We start from the raw sequence: 18,513 nt of genomic DNA on the forward strand, positions 1-18,513 counted from the left end.
GCCACTTTATTAGGTACAGCATGCTAGTAACGGGTTGGACCCTCTTTTGCCTTCAGAACTGCCTCAATTCTTCATGGCATAGATTTAACAAGGTGCTGGAAGCATTCCTCAGAGATTTTGGTCCATATTGACATGATGGCATCACACAGTTGCCGCAGATTTGTCGGCTGCACATCCATGATGCAAATCTCCCGTTCCACCACATCCCAAAGATGCTCCTCTATTGGATTGAGATCTGGTGACTGTGGAGGCCATTGGAGTACAGTGAACTCATTGTCATGTTCAAGAAACCAGTCTGAGATGATTCCAGCTTTATGACATGGCATTGCATTATCCTGCTGAAAGTAGCCATCAGATGTTGGGGACATTGTGGTCATAAAGGGATGGACATGGTCAGCAACAATACTCAGGTAGGCTTTGGCGTTGCAACGATGCTCAATTGGTACCAAGGGGCCCAAAGAGTGCCAAGAAAATATTCCCCACACCATGACACCACCACCAGCAGCCTGAACCGTTACCGATACAAGGCAGGATGGATCCATGCTTTCATGTTGTTGACACCAAATTCTGACCCTACCATCCGAATGTCGCAGCAGAAATCGAGACTCATCAGACCAGGCAACGTTTTTCCAATCTTCAGTTGTCCAATTTCGATGAGCTTGTGCAAATTGTAGCCTCAGTTTCCTGTTCTTAGCTGAAAGGAGTGGCACCCGGTGTGGTCTTCTGCTGCTGTAGCCCATCTGTAGCCTCAAAGTTGGACGTACTGTGCGGCGTTCAGAGATGCTCTTCTGGCTACCTTGGTTGTAACGGGTGGCTATTTGAGTCACTGTTGCCTTTCTATCAGCTGGAACCAGTCTGGCCATTCTCCTCTGACCTCTGGCATCAACAACGCATTTCCGCCCCCCACAGAACTGCCGCTCACTGGATGTTTTTTCTTTTTCGGACCATTCTCTGTAAACCCTAGAGATGGTTGTGCGTGAAAATCCCAGTAGATCAGCAGTTTCTGAAATCCTCAGACCAGCCCTTCTGGCACCAACAACCATGCCACGTTCAAAGGCCCTCAAATCACCTTTCTTCCCCCCCATACTGATGCTCGGTTTGAACTGCAGGAGATTGTCTTGACCATGTCTACATGCCTAAATGCACTGAGTTGCCGCCATGTGATTGGCTGATTAGAAATTAAGTGTTAACGAGCAGTTGGACAGGTGTACCTAATAAAGTGGCCGGTGAGTGTATTCTCTCTAGAGGTTGGTAGAGATGAGTTTATAAAGCCGTATACTTTTTCCGATGAGTGTCTCCTGACAAGCTCAGCTCTGCTAAATATGTATGGCACAGAGAGCGCCCGCTCTGTCCCTGCTCGGTCTGTGCGCTCGCCTGTGGTTTTATTGCTGCAGGCAGACTGTACATACAATAAATACACAATTACCAAGTTTTCGCCGCGCAGGAATGTTCCTCGGCGCAGGAAGCCATTGCCGGCTCTAATGTCTTCTTTTCATTTCCACCATTATGCTCCAGCGAATTTCATTTATTCAACACTCTCATTTAGAAGCTCGGAGACTCGTCTGCCGACAGAAAGCGAATTTCCCTATGTCTCCTGTGTAATAGAAAACAGTAATCTGGGAGATCAAGAGAGGAGTTATGTACAGGGAATCTGCGTAGCGAGAATCGTTCGCCTACACATTCCCCGGCAGCCATGTTGTGCGGGCTGCGATACGTTCTTTAGGCCGGTAGGAAGCCGTGACCATCCACATCTACAATGGTCTTCCAATGGAGGTTGCAAAAACACACCTGCTTTTTTCCTGAAACAGCGCCACTCCTTTCCATAGGTTTAGTCTGGTATTGCAGCTCAGCACCCCTGATATGAATTTGGCTGAGCTGCAATACCACACACAACCTGCGTACAGGAGGAGCGCTGTGTTTGGAGAAAGTAGCCATGTTTTTTTTGTAATTCTGTACAAGCTCTTACTAAGGAGTCTCTTAGATGTAGCGCGATCATGGAATTTATTACTGTATAACACGTTTCGAGGTCGATCGATACGCGAGGAAGAGGACGCATTGACCTCGAATACAGCAATAAAATTTATATTCTTCATGATCTGGATTTATGGTTTTTATGTGCTTTCCTGCGATTCAGGATGACCTTATGCATTATGGGTAATTTCTGGTCATGGCTGCAGGGGCTGTAACATAATGGGGCATATTTATGGTGTACAAGGAATAAAAAGCCTTTTCGATTTTCAATTACATTTTTTTTTTATTTGAGGTTTTTTTTTTTTTTTTTAATTACCTATTTTTTTTAATTTTTTGGTTATTGTGTTTAAAAAAAAAATCTTTTTTGTTTCTGTGCTGTCCTCACCACCCCAGAAACCTGTCATAAATGATGCAGGAAATGTACATTGACTTCTAGGTGCACGACTCAACAGAGGGTGCACCACGTCATGTATTAGGTGCACGACTCAACAGAGGGCGCACCATGTCATGTATTAGGTGAACAACTCAACAAAGGGTGCACCATGTCATTTATTAGGTGCACGACTCAACAGAGGGTGCACCACATTATGTATTAGGCGCACGACTCAACAAAGGGTGCACCATGTCATTTATTAGGTGCACGACTCAACAGAGGGTGCACTGTGTCATGTATTAGGTGCACGACTCAACAGAGGGTGCACCATGTCATGTATTAGGTGAACAACTCAACAAAGGGTGCACCATGTCATTTATTAGGTGCACGACTCAACAGAGGGTGCACCACATTATGTATTAGGCGCACGACTCAACAAAGGGTGCACCATGTCATTTATTAGGTGCACGACTCAACAGAGGGTGCACTGTGTCATGTATTAGGTGCACGACTCAACAGAGGGTGCACCATGTCATGTATTAGGTGCACGACTCAACAGAGGGTGCACCATGTCATGTATTAGGCGCACGACTCAACAGAGGGTGCACCATGTCATGTATTAGGCGCACGACTCAACAGAGGGTGCACCATGTCATGTATTAGGTGCACGACTCAACAGAGGGTGCACCATGTCATGTATTAGGCGCACGACTCAACAGAGGGTGCACCATGTCATGTATTAGGTGCACGACTCAACAGAGGGTGCACCATGTCATGTATTAGGCGCACGACTCAACAGAGGGTGCACCATGTCATGTATTAGGTGCACGACTCAACAGAGGGTGCACCATGTCATGTATTAGGTGCACGACTCAACAGAGGGTGCACCATGTCATGTATTAGGCGCACGACTCAACAGAGGGTGCACCATGTCATGTATTAGGTGCACGACTCAACAGAGGGTGCACCATGTCATGTATTAGGTGCACGACTCAACAGAGGGTGCACCATGTCATGTATTAGGTGCACGACTCAACAGAGGGTGCACCATGTCATGTATTAGGCGCACGACTCAACAGAGGGTGCACCATGTCATGTATTAGGTGCACGACTCAACAGAGGGTGCACCATGTCATGTATTAGGTGCACGACTCAACAGAGGGTGCACCATGTCATGTATTAGGCGCACGACTCAACAGAGGGTGCACCATGTCATGTATTAGGCGCACGACTCAACAGAGGGTGCACCATGTCATGTATTAGGTGCACGACTCAACAGAGGGTGCACCATGTCATGTATTAGGCGCACGACTCAACAGAGGGTGCACCATGTCATGTATTAGGCGCACGACTCAACAGAGGCTGCACCATGTCATGCATTAGGCATCCGAATCAACAGAGGCTGCACCATGTCATGCATTAGGCGCACCCTGGGGCTTTCAAGGGTGGCATCAATAACTGCCCCAATATTACCGCGTCTCGCATAGTTGTGTATTTCTTGCTTATTGAGCGCTGTGCACACACCAATCGGAAAGACAGAGATGGTAATAAACCTTCTCTGCCTTCTCTATGGAAGGTCCGGCTGTTATCCTATCGATACGGGATAACTTCAAAGCTTAATACAACTCCTCTAAGATCTGTCACCTTATGACTCTTTATTGAACAAACAACCATCGGACACCACTGAAGCAAAGCATTGTGGTCAGAATAGTCACATTAAGGATCTCCAATGTCCTTAAAATGGTTTATAAGATCAAAGTAGCATCAAAGAGTCAAATCGGCGCCACCCTTGTCCAGAGGCTTTGGCTGGTATTGTAATACAGGCCCTTTTTCTTGAATAAGGCTGAGCTGCAATGCCTTGCACTGCCCACAGCTGAGGGTGGCGCTATTTTTGTAAGAAAGAAACCTTGTATTTCTCCTGACAGACAACCCCATGGAACTTTATCTCGGTTTGTTACATTACCGTTTCGTTCTGTCAGGGTTGGGAGTGACATATCCGCCTGCGGAGAGCTCCATTGTTCAGTGTATAATTTATCTGTCATTAGACGAAGAATAGAAACGAGTGTGACATTTATTAACTCATCGCTAGTCATAATAATCAGAATATCCGGGCCAAATGGTCAAGTAACTGGATTATATCAATCAGGTGTCCATCATGCGTGAAGTCAACCGTAGCTGCAATATCCCAGGAGCAGCCTGAAGCTTCCGGGCCGAGATCCAAAATCAGCAACCCCCTCCCTCCTCCATCCACGTCACAACCCTTAAGACCTTGTCTTGACCTTGTTGAATGGTAAAGGGCTGAGGACAATATTCGCATGGACTTGACCTTTGATGAATTAGCGGCGTGGTCGACACTTGCGAGATGTTGGGTTTGACTCGCACACGTGTGACAGGTTCTTTGCAAATTGGACATGGATTTTTTGGTGTACCAATTAATTATCTGTAGGTCTGTAATGGAAATTCCGTAATGATGCCTGGGGGGCGTACAGAAATAATTGAAGAATATTCAGACGTTAATATACCCATGAACATGTAATGATCGTGTCACGGGAGGATCATGGGCTAAACCAAAAATGGAAAATTAATAAAATCCCTTATCCGTCTCTGTTCTGTGCAATATATTAGATTTCTAGGAGTTAAAGGCGTATTCCCATGTCATCTGGCGAGTTTGCCGGCAACTGTTTCCGTAACAGGGGCCATGACTGGGAGAGACGGCTCCATATCTGGGCAGGAAGGATGATGAAGAGGTCTTTTGGAACCTGCTTTTGGAAATAGGTCGAGTCGGCATCTATTGTAACCCTTTAGGTTGTCCATAGATATTAGACGATTGTTCGTAGATTCCACCAATCTGATGGCTACGAGATTGGACAGATCTTGAGCTGAAGACGCATGCATGTGGTTCTCACCATTCCCACCAATGATCCTTCTTCAATCTCCACATGACATCACCTTTATTATCCTACCCATCTCCGGACCAATGCCTGACGAAGGGACGAGTTTTTGTATGGTTTCCATTTTGGGAGTTGGTCAGTTCCCCAGTGAATGTGCCGTCCTGTACCCCATTTCTGCTTGAACTAGGGGTTGTCTTGTCCATTTGCTTCTTTGACCTTACAAATAAGTGACCCATTCCCTTCCTATCTACCTGCTCCCTTACCTTTGACCATTGAAGTTGATTGGGAACTTTGTTAAAAAAAAAAAATGGCCTGAAAATTGGGGATCTATAGTATGGCCAAGAATTGGGAGTAGGAATTCGGAGTCAAATCATAGGTTCCAATTATCGCTTTTCACCCTTAGCTGGATGTTAGATCCTTCCTTACTACGGTGGAGGAGAGATGGGCGATACCAAGTATGGGTAGACTGAGCCAAAAATTGTCCGTGATTTGTGTTGAGCTATAGATATGAATTTATGCAGAATTTTCCCACAATTTATGAAGACAATGTATCTCACACACACCCTGTCTGGTGACCCCATTTATATTGTGCCTCCCATTTAACGATTGTGACAATCGGCTGAGCCTAATTTGGAACACATTTCGTAACACCATTCAATTTGCCAAACATATGTGATACATTACTCAGTCGTAGTGATGACTAATCATTTCTTGAGAACAAGACTTGAGTGATGAAATCAGTTTTGTGTAGAAGTTATTCGCACTTCCATACAACACACTGTCACAACGTTGCATCGTAACAAACCATTGCGTGCGCCTCAAGGAACCTCACCAGGTGTGAAGGCTCACTGACATGGCTACGTCCACCTTTTTCCGTCTTCGAATTCATCAACAATGGAAAATGAAGCAACTTTTCAAGTCATTGGAATAGAATATCTCCTATTGTTTATTCTATACATTGTTATGTAGCCATGTGTTTCCCTGTAACTCTGTGTAGTCTGATCAAACTGATCGTGTGGTGCAATTGACTTCTCTCTGCTCCCACTTCTGACTAATCTACCAAATTTACGTAATGGAGAAATAGAGGCCAGATAGAAAGGAGCATGACTGCAGGATCTGACTACACAGAGTGTTACTGAGGTCTCTTACCATGGAGACACATGAATATGAGCTGTAGACGCTAGGCGATAGGATATTGTTAAGACTGTTTACAAAGTTACTTCATTTTAGATGAAAAATAGATACAAAGAATTTTGAATGAGGTTCCTAAATCCCAACTCTTAGGGCAGGACTTATAGTAACAGCCGAGTACGGTAGGGCTGTTCTGTGCTGTCTTCCCTAGTGATGAATGGGAGTTATGGAAACAGAGTAGTAAAGTGAGCTAAGGCCCACTACACATCTGCGTTCCGTATTCTGTTTGGGGAGTTCACTTGGGGATCCCTTGAACAGAAACCAATACACAAACACTATACACAGAGCGATAACCACACATACCCCATTATAGTCTAGGGGGTCCTTGTGGTTTCTTAGCTAACCGCTTTTTAATGCGTATATGTTTCTGTACAGGGGGTCCCCAAGTGGACTCCCCAAATATTTCTATTTCTATAGCTTACCTCTATGGGAATGATAACAGATGCATTCTACTGTTTCCATAAATTCTGTCCTAGGGATGGGAGAAGGAGCTCAATATTCCCATCTTGTCCAACTTTGGATGCATGTTAGTGCCATGCTGAACCCTTCTCTGAGCCCAGTCTTCCCATGGGCCCCTCTTCTCATGGGCCCCTCTTCTCATGAGCTCCTCTTCTCATGAGCTCCTCTTCTCATGGGCCCCTCTTCTCATGGGCCCCTCTTCTCATGGGCCCCTCTTCTCATGGGCCCCTCTTCTCATGGGCCCCTGTTCTCATGGGTCCCTCTTCTCATAGGTCCCTCTTCTCATGAGCTCCTCTTCTCATGGACCTCTCTTTTCATGGGCCCATCTTCTCATGAACCCCTCTTCTCATGGGCCCCTCTTCTCATGGGCCCCTCTTCTCATGGGTCCCTCTTCTCATAGGTCCCTCTTCTCATGAGCTCCTCTTCTCATGGACCTCTCTTTTCATGGGCCCATCTTCTCATGAACGCCTCTTCTCAAGGGCCTCTCTTCTCATGGGTCCCTCTTATCATGGGCCCCTATTCTTGTGAACCCCTCTTCTTAAGGGCCCCTCTTCTCATGGGCCCCTCTTCTCATGGGCTCCTCTTCTCATGAGCCCCTTTTTATGAGCCCCTCTTCTCATGGGCCCCTCTCCACATGAGCCCCTCTTCTCATGAGCCCTTCTTCTCATGAGCCCCTCTTCTCATGAGCCCCTCTTCTCATGGGCTCCTCTTCTCATGGGCCCCTTTTCTCATGGGCCCCTCTTCTCATGGGCCCCTCTTCTCATGGGCCTCTCTTCTCATGAGCCCCTCTCCACATGAGCCCTTCTTCTCATGAGCCCCTCTTCTCATGGGCCCCTCTTCTCATGGGCCCCTCTTCTCATGTGCTCCTCTTCTCATGAGCCCCTCTTCTCATGGGCCCCACTCCACACGGGCCCCTCTTCTCATGTGTTACATTCCACATGGGCCCTCTTCTCTTGGGCCCCTCTTCTCATTGGCCCTCTTCTCATTGGCCCCTCTTCTCATTGGCCCCTCTTCTCATGGGCCCCTCTTCTCATGGGCCCCTCTTCTTTTGGACCCGCCACCTCTGTCCCTTTAGCTTCCTCTTGGGATTCTAATACTTCTCTTCCCCTCATGTAAAGCTTTAGTTGATACATTGTATCTGGGGTTCACTTAATAATCTGTATTTAAATCTGTTCCTTTAAACTTGAGAACATTATTGATCTTTTGTGCCGGGAATCTTCTCCTTTCGTCTCGGGCTTGTACGATTTAAGACTTAATCATGAAAACTGTCAGGTGTGTACAGTAAAATGTGGCTTTTATTACCAACTTTGTTAGCACAATATAAAGTCATCTTTTATAACAATGAAATGCAGATCTAAAAGGTTTATTAGATATATTTGTGCTCATTGTCGCATAATCTGAGTGATTTACACCCGGGCGTCTTTATGACTCTCATAAATGTCTGTCTGATTTTCAGATCCAACTAAACTCCCTTGTTGCAATGTATACATGACAACGACTCTGGCTTGTTAACTCCAAGATGTAAGATCCCCGCACTGGTAAGAGGTAGGTGCTGCATGTGTCTTCCTCTGCTCAGTACTGTTCGCCATTACTATGACTTCTCTAATATATGGGAAAGATGTAGCAGAGCTGAATATGTCGTTTGACTGGTTTCTCTGTGCACCCTGATAACTCTCTGAGGCCTCATGTACATGGGTGAATACAAGAGAAAGAAGCCAGTCTGTATATTGGCCAGATGTCCTAACCCAAACTCAGTCAGGACACAATGGGACCACCAGAGTACCAAAGGATCTTGCAGTGGGCCCAGGCTCTAACACAATAATGATCCAGCAGAAGACCCCACAATTTAAAGGGTGCCCTAGAATCATTCTATCTGGTGGGCCCAAGTAACCTCTATGATCTATGAAGTCCCTGCCTGCTCATGGCTCCATTGTCTTATAAAGTATGGAACAATGGAATCAACACAGGTCACTATAATGTTAGAATCCCAATCTCTGCACCTCATTCTACTCAAGAAATGCAGAACCAATGTTTTACAGAGTTCCTAGGAGCCCTGACAGTGTCATACACTATGTATTATAGATATATATAGTCCTAGGAGCCCTGACAGTGTCATACACTATGTATTATAGATATATAGTCCTAGGAGCCCTGACAGTGTCATACACTATGTATTATAGATATATAGTCCTAGAAGCCCTGACAGTATCATACACTATGTATTATAGATATATATAGTCCTAGGAGCCCTGACAGTGTCATACACTATGTATTATAGATATATATAGTCCTAGGAGCCCTGACAGTGTCATACACTATGTATTATAGATATATATAGTACTAGGAGCCCTGACAGTGTCATACACTATGTATTATAGATATATATAGTCCTAGGAGCTCTGACAGTGTCATACACTATGTATTATAGATATATATAGTCCTAGGAGCCCTGACAGTGTCATACACTATGTATTATAGATATATATATATAGTCCTAGGAGCCCTGACAGTGTCATACACTATGTATTATATATATATATATATATATATATATATATATATATATATATATATATAGTCCTAGGAGCCCTGACAGTGTCATACACTATTTATTATAGATATATATAGTCCTTGGAGCCCTGACAGTGTCATACACTATGTATTATAGATATATATAGTCCTAGGAGCCCTGACAGTGTCATACACTATGTATTATAGATATATATAGTCCTAGGAGCCCTGACAGTGTCATACACTATGTATTATAGATATATATAGTCCTAGGAGCCCTGACAGTGTCATACACTATGTATTATAGATATATATAGTCCTAGGAGCCCTGACAGTGTCATACACTATGTATTATATATATATATATATAGTCCTAGGAGCCCTGACAGTGTCATACACTATGTATTATATATATATATATATATATATATATATATATATATATATATATATATATATATATATAGTCCTAGGAGCCCTGACAGTGTCATACACTATGTATTATAGATATATATATATATATATATATATATATATATATATATATAAAGTCCTAGGAGCCCTGACAGTGTCATACACTATGTATTATAGATATATATAGTCTTAGGAGCCCTGACAGTGTCATACACTATGTATTATAGATATATATATATAGTCCTAGGAGCCCTGACAGTGTCATACACTATGTATTATATATATATATATATATATATATATATATATATATATATATATAAAGTCCTAGGAGCCCTGACAGTGTCATACACTATTTATTATAGATATATGTAGTCCTTGGAGCCCTGACAGTGTCATACACTATGTATTATAGATATATATAGTCCTAGGAGCCCTGACAGTGTCATACACTATGTATTATAGATATATATAGTCCTAGGAGTCCTGTCAGTGTCATACACTATGTATTATAGATATATAGTCCTAGGAACCGTGACAGTGTCATACACTATGTATTATAGATATATAGTCCTAGGAGCCCTGACAGTGTCATACACTATGTATTATAGATATATATAGTCCTAGGAGTCCTGACAGTGTTATACACTATGTATTATAGATATACAGTCCTAGGAGTCCTGACAGTGTCATACACTATGTATTATAGATATATATATATATATATAGTCCTAGGAGCCCTGACAGTGTCATACACTATGTATTATAGATATATAGTCCTAGGAACCCTGACAGTGTCATACACTATGTATTATAGATATATAGTCCTAGGAGCCCTGACAGTGTCATACACTATGTATTATAGATATATAGTCCTAGGAGCCCTGACAGTGTCATACACTATGTATTATAGATATATAGTCCTAGGAACCCTGACAGTGTCATACACTATGTATTATAGATATATAGTCCTAGGAGCCTTGACAGTGTCATACACTATGTATTATAGATATATAGTCCTAGGAACCCTGATAGTGTCATACACTATGTATTATAGATATATATAGTCCTAGGAGTCCTGACAGTGTCATACACTATGTATTATAGATATATATAGTCCTAGGAGCCCTGACAGTGTCATACACTATGTTTTAGTCCAATTTAAGGTGTGGCCAAACTCGTTTGACCCAAAAGGAATCTTGGACTCAAGCAACCCGGACCAAAATGAGAGGGTCGGCCATCTCTAATTAACAAGAGTGTAATTTACCTACAAAACATAATCTATGAGTGAGCCTCTTCATGTCTTGCACGCCAGTGTTCTAATACATTAGGGAGAGTGTGTGCCTACATGGGCGTACGGAGACTTACAAGTCATTCCTGCTCCGCTAGGGATTCTGGGTAACAAAATATGCAAATCTATTCTCCAGGATGTAATTAGGAGAACAGTGCCTCCGTATGATTATCCCCTGACCCTGGTCTGTAGTCTCTCGCTCTGCCAAATCAATATCCCTGCGCTATGCTGAGGAGCTCCAAAAGACCGAAACAGCGCTGTCTATAGCTGGGAATCTGTTCCTTTTGGAATAGAGATACTAATTTGGCAATTAAATCCGCATCATGTTAGCAGGCTTATTAACTGAGTCATGCATGATGTTAAGGAGGCTGCCCTCTAGAGGGCGGCATACAGAGACACTGTTCTCCTAATTACATCCTGGAGAATAGATTTGCATATTTTTTACCCAGTGTTCTAATATACAACAATATACTTTATATATATATATATCAGTTTTGCAAAGAATTATGATTTTTATTTCTTTTTTGATACCCTCACTAATTTTCTGAAAAGTGTGCCCTCCATCAGTGCAGGAGATAGGAAGAAATCTCCCCCTATGTACTGTAGGACCAAATATTGTAAGCATGGGCGTGACTACGGCGTTAGCTCAGACTCTGAGGAGCCGAGGAGAGGTTTAAGCCCATTTTCATTAGCAGCACCAATTTACCCCTTTTGCATGTCCCAAATGCACTTAACTCGCTCAGGTATGGGCAAATCTATTGGATGGAGGGATGAGCTGTTAGAGGGAGTCCAAGCAATTCTTGCTGAAATAGACAATGCAGACCGGGGATCCTTCCCTAGCCGAACGCTAAAGGCTTAAAACCAATTTTCATTTGCAGCACAGTGTGCCCCTAAGTCTGCCCTTTCCCCCTTGTAAATGAAAAGGATTACTTGGTTTTTTATATACCCTACTTGGGCTGATAGAATGGGGTCACCATGATTGAGACTCTCCTCTCCGAGGTTAGAGCCGCAGCATCCACAACCTTCAGCTCTGGAAGATTTCACCGGGTGCCGTGTAATAAGCGTGTACATTGCACTTCTCAATGATAACAGTCAATCGTTTGTCTCCGGGGAACCCACATTTTGTCCACCCCTCTAATAAGGAACCTTGCGCATGCTGCCGGCACATAGCGACCTCCTCGGTAGACGCACGGTGACATTTCACAAGGATGACAATGATTTTATTCCAGCACAAAACATAAAAAAATATGAATAAAAGGAATAAAGGCACATTACAGATGTATACATGTCCTTGGATGTAGCCATGACAACCTGGATGAAAACCCCCGATGTTTACATGGCTGGCTATACATGCAGAGATATGGAACATGGAGCAGAACCAGGTTTCAAAAAATTACATTTTATTTCAAGATTCTATTTTATTTTATGCAAGGGAGAGAGATTTGTGCAAAGCCCACACAGTTCTTTTGGTACAGGGCCATCGGTACTTCGTGTACCTCTCTGCCGTGGCTCTGATATGGCGTCCAATGGAGAAATGTTGGATTATAAGATATAGCAAGGCAACAGAAGAAAATGTTATGAAGTCGAAGGCATGCGGAGATATGGCGTTGGCCCACAGAACTTTGCCGGTGCTCCTATGGCTTCCTAAAACTAATTCTCATCATTGTGTGCATTGGGGGGGGGGGGATCGTAGAGAAACCGAGCCAAACCAATGTCCATATGACCAGTCAGACCTTATGGGCATCGGAGAAAATCACCAGCTTATGACCCTCTCTAGAAACCAGAACTGGAACCCACCATGTAGTTATAGCTTTGGGACAGTTGACTGCCCATTCTCTTGAGAGTACATGGCGGTATGGGACAGTATGGCCACACCAAGTTATACATTATCGTCACCCACCATAGATCCATTATGAAATGATGTTACAAGGAGGTTATTATATAGGATATCTCCGGAATATATCATAACTCAGATCCTACTGATCATCAGAGGCTAGATACTAAAATTTTCCAATCTCCTGTATCGAGCTAAGGTACCTTGGGCCACCCAGATACAATAATACTTGCCCCCCACCACCACCACCACCAACAACCCCTGGGAAATAGACAATAGTACCCTCCAAACTTGTGCTCCTTCTGTAGGACCATTGTCATTTCGGACTGTGGACCCGTCATAGGATCTTCTGGTATTCTAGTGGGCCAGTCCAACATGACTCTTGACCCAACACATCTAAATTAGTCTTATGGCTATAAATACGGCTGGTCTGGAGAGGTAGTATATAGAGTAAATACTATATATATATAATATATCTCCTTCATTCTAAGCATCAATGGGGATCCCAATGTATCAGTTTATAGTATGTCTATAAGATGTACAACTAATCTCTTAGGTATCATAGTCAATGGTGACCAATTTATCAAATTGGTTAGACAGAGGGAAGAGGGCTAACTCTCTCACCCATTGGTAATGCCATGAGATTCCATGGCCCATTGCAAGCCCCAAGGTCTCCCATCATTGGACTCCTCCTAGGCTGGAAGCGAGGTCTAATAGGATTCCTGTAAGATATATTACAGGTGGAAGTCATGCAGTGTTTGGTAGAACATGGAGGTCAGAGCTTTCTGCACCCAATTACCCCCCATTAGCCATAGTATCACATTTTCAAGTACCCCAATTACTTTTCGAAACAGCTTCACCAGGGGGTACAGGGCGTTATCAGGTTTGGGGCAGTGGACCATATACCGTGTGAGCCAGGTGGACGCCAAAGGGGCACCATATGGATGTGGGCACGACACCGCCAAACCATGTGTGGCCATGTTGGAAAAAGGCAAATGCCCACTATATAAAGTGACATCATTAGATCTAAAGGGCACCATGTTACAAAGTGATAGAATTATAAATATATCACCCTACAAATAAATACATATCTGATCCATATAACTAACATCAGGTTGATAAAGAGGCCCAAAGGTGTAAAAAAGAGAATATGAAATAATGCATGGTAATGACATCATAGATAGAGGAATATTAATAATGGGATAAATATACATGACACGTAAACAGAACGAATGTAACACAAAAAGTATCAAGAATAATATTTTTAAAAAATGTGAAAAAATATTGTAAAAAAAAATTAGAGAATAAAGAAAAAATATTTTACGTAAAAGAGAAAAAATATTTGCAATTATCTAAGTGTAAATGTATGCAAATGAGAAGAATATATTATTTAAATGAAACTGAAAATATATTAAATATATGAGTGAAAAAAAAAAAAAAATGTATATAAAGGACACACACACATAGCATGGTCCTATATGAAGCCAGAGCTCTCTCCTTCTGGCTGTGTTTATTGTGAGAACAGCTGATCAGCGCTGGACCTTTGCCCAACTGATATCGATGGCCTCTCCCAAGGATAAGATGTCAATATAATTCACCTGAAAAAAAAAAACCTTTAAGACCAAGAGTGTCCTTTAAGGGGTTAAATAATGGTCCAGGTAATGAGACAGTAAAGCATCTTCGGTCTCTGTCCTTTAAGGGGTTAAATCTGGGTTTTCCGACCTTTTCACTCTCTGGGGGAGTCGCGACCAAAAAACATCAAAAGACCAAAAACATCCATGATGGCCCAACTTCCCAATCATAGTGTTACGGCCCCTGATGGACTTTGCCCCTGTTTGGAATTGTTGGGGTACAATATGGCAATGAGACAGTACGTTCTTACCATACAGTGTTGCATATTCATGCTATCAGACATTTTGGGACCTGAATTGTTCAAAGATATCCACATTCATTCACCTCTCCAGACAATATGACGCTAAACAGCTTGAGGAACATCTAACATGTCTGAATATCTAAGAAGAGCATTGATCTGATCCCTCAGAAGAGGTGTCCGTCTGTCTACTTGCAATTTTTTCTTGTTTTTCCCATTCTGGAGTCCTGGACAATAATTCTGGAGAGGTTTAGGTTCTCCTGAGATGTTCCTGGTGTCGTTTCTCTGCTCTTGGATAAACGTGAATGGGACCAAAGCTGCAGTGACCCAGTTCAGCCACTACTCAGAGAACAGCGCTGTCTGCTTCCTGTTCTGTTCTCTGTGTGCCAGGTGTAAACTATTATGATAAGTCATCGACAAATTTAGCCCAAAAACCTCCTTCAAGAAGGCCAACACCTTAACTGACTGTCAGCCATGTTTGTTTTCCAGTATCCCTCTGGACTTCCCTATACACAAGTTGAGAATTAATATATTCTCAATAGGGTGAAGGCAGTAAGTTGTACCCAGACGTCTTTAGTGGTGTCCAATCTCCTGTGGATATGTTGAGATCCTACAAACCCTGCCCCTATTCCCTTGACATTTGCCCATTAGGGATAGTCAGGGGCATCTCTATACACATTAGATGGTTAGTTGGTTCTGCCAAGGTTGGTGGGTTTGACGGACATTACACTAATGTGTATGGGCACCTCTATTGTAAAGACTAAGGCGAGGTTCACGTCTGTCTCAGAGAGACTCCATCATAGTAGACTCCGACGAAAGTCAGTGGAGAGAAAAGTCCTGCACAGAGTATAAAATCGTTGGAAACCCAATGGACATCCGGCCATTGTAGTCTATTGGTTTTGCAAGGGTAACCGTTGTGTTAGTAGATGGGTTCGCCATTGCTCGAGTCCATCGGAGGGTCCAGCGCTACTGTCAGCCATTTTCAATGTGTATGATTCAGTAGATAGGTCTTCAGATCTCATCTCCATTATATTCCTTCAGCTGCATTGGGTTTTTGATAAAATTTGCTGTTTTTGGGACATTTCGCAACTATTTTTCCATAAATGCAGAACCTTTTCTACAACCGGAATATGGATTCCTATCCTAGACTAAGATCAGCATTTACTCTATGGTCATCTAGGTTTGGTTAAATATGGGAACAGGCATTTGACAGTAACATCGGACCCTATTACAATGATCTTTAAAGACCCCAGGGACGTTCCTGGACGTGCCAAAGATCAGCAGTCCAGAATGTGACAGTGTTGCAGGTGCTAAGTGTTAGCATTGAGGCCCCACTTTGTCGCAAACCGGCCCTGCGTCCACCCCACCTACTAAACAGAAGAGCAAGGTAGACATTAAAGAGTCCTTCAAACAGCTCCTCGGCCGGTGCCAAGACTCAGACCCCCCAATGATCTGACCATTTCAGCAGGGGGTTCTGTATCGGCAATAGTTTCTTATAAATGTCTCCCTGCTGAATACATTTGAGCTGCTTTAGCAGAATTCTTGCAAGAAAGGATGGAAAACATTAATAATTCTTAGTTATTTGCTATCTCTGCTGAGCAACCAAAAAGCCACTGAAAGGTCAACGGTAGACGATAGGAAATGGCAGATGGAGGTCTTCGTAGAAGATATAACAGGGAGAGATATTTTCTCAGTTTCCTTCTTGTCAGAAATTTATGGATTTAATAAACCTTAAAATATCTCATTGAGTAACATAATTGCTCCGTCGCCGCATTACACAAAGAAAGCGATCGATACAAATCCTATATTTAAAGACGGCCGCTGATATCGTTCCAAGCATTTTCCCCATTAATGGAGGTAGAGAACATGGGAGAAGGTAACGTCCTACTGGACAATAGATGGAGTCTGAATAGAAGATGGAAGTCTGGATTGTAGAGATATAAACGTATTCATGAAAGTCTCCAAAAGCAGTTGGGTTCTCGTTGTCCATCACAACCAATTACTCATATAGTGATGGGTAACTCTATGGATTGTACGGACTGTAGGGATAGATCGTGGGATGCAATGGAGGGAAATGTTAGAGACATGGGGAAACAGAGAAATCTGGGCTAGCTCGTAAAACTATGGAGGAGAATGTTAGAGACATGGGGAAACATAGAATATATAGTGGCTCGTAAAGCTATGGAGGAGAATGGAGTATAGGTGGAATTTCTAAGGAAACTCGAGGGATCTGGATCTGCATCAAGTAACCAATTTCGAGAGTCTAAGAGATGTTTTCAATCTTCATCCATCAAGGGGTTGTCCACTTGCCCCAAACTTTTTCTGAAAAATCATAAACTGAGAGGTAATGGATTAAAACACTGTGAACTACAGAAGACCTTCCCAATGCAAACATTATGACGGGGTCCAGTGCCCATCGATAGGAATATTAAGAAATGGTGGCATGCGTGGGTTTCCAAGATGGTGGCTGCTGCTTCTTCTACTGTATCAGGAATGATAGTTCAGCTCAGGATGTCAATGGGTTCCCAAGATGGGGTGGATGGTTCTTCTAATCTACCACCTTCATGCCCTAGTGGACAATAGATGGAGTCTGAATAGAAGATGGAAGTCTGGATTATAGAGGTTGGATTGTATGGACTATAGTATTAGGTTATGGGATGCAAGAGGAGCATGTTAGACACATGGGGGAAACATAAAAATCTGGGCAAGCTCGTAAAACTATGGAGGAGATTGGAGTATAGGTGGAATTTCTAAGGAAACCCAAGGGATGGTGGAAGCCATAAACTGGATCTGCACCAACTAACCAAGTTTGACAGACTAAGAGATGCTTTCAATCTTTACTCATTGTGATAGGGTCCAGTGCCCATCGATAGGAATATTAAGAAATTGTGGTATACATGGGTTTCCAAGATGGCGACTGCTGATTCTTCTACTGGGTCCCTAGATGGGGTGGATGGTTCTTCTACCATACAGGGATAATAATTCAGCTTAGGTACAGTAATAGGATGTCATTGGGTTCCCAAGATGGGGTGGATGGTTCTTCTACCGTACAGGGATAATAATGCAGCTTAGGTACAGTAATAGGATGTCAGTGGGTTCCCAAGATGGGGTGGATGGTTCTTCTACCGTACAGGGATAATAATGCAGCTTAGGTACAGTAATAGGATGTCAGTGGGTTCCCAAGATGGGGTGGATGGTTCTTCTACCGTACAGGGATAATAATGCAGCTTAGGTACAGTAATAGGATGTCAGTGAGTTCCCAAGATGGGGTGGATGGTTCTTCTACTGTATTGGGAATAATAGTTCAGCTCAGGATGTCAATGGGTTGCAAGATGGTGTGGATGGCTCTTCTACTCTTCCGCCATCATGGCATCTATAATAGATGTTATTCAGAGTCTGTTAAAGAAAATGGACATCTGTATGTACCCATTGTCTACCATTGTTCTAAGAACAGACATGTAACAGATGTCCAACCTCAGTCGGAAAATACGCCGTAATAACACAGGGAAGACAGTCTTGAGACACAAGGAGCCATGTGGTGAGCAATGGAAAGTCATCTAGTAACATAGCAGGTCATGCAAGAAGGCTAGATAGATGGAAAGGAGACATGTTGTGCCGAGATCTTCGGAAGGTTACGATGGGGAAAATTGGATTTGATTAATGACTTAAGATATAGAATACAGAAAGGTTGTTCTTGGTGTTGGAGAG

General features: G+C 43.0%; 1 protein-coding gene across 1 annotated transcript in view; it reads left to right on the forward strand.

Moving 5' to 3' along the window:
- Positions 1-18,513, forward strand: part of LRFN1 (leucine rich repeat and fibronectin type III domain containing 1) — a 135,812-nt gene that overhangs the window by 85,882 nt on the left and 31,417 nt on the right. Inside the window, exon 2 of the mRNA XM_075260464.1 lies at positions 8,342-8,430. The gene's annotated coding sequence lies outside the window, so the exon portion shown is untranslated. The remainder of the gene's footprint in view (positions 1-8,341; positions 8,431-18,513) is intronic.

This window comes from Leptodactylus fuscus, chromosome 11 (genome assembly GCF_031893055.1).
Source record: "Leptodactylus fuscus isolate aLepFus1 chromosome 11, aLepFus1.hap2, whole genome shotgun sequence".
Classification (NCBI taxonomy): Eukaryota; Metazoa; Chordata; class Amphibia; order Anura; family Leptodactylidae; genus Leptodactylus; species Leptodactylus fuscus.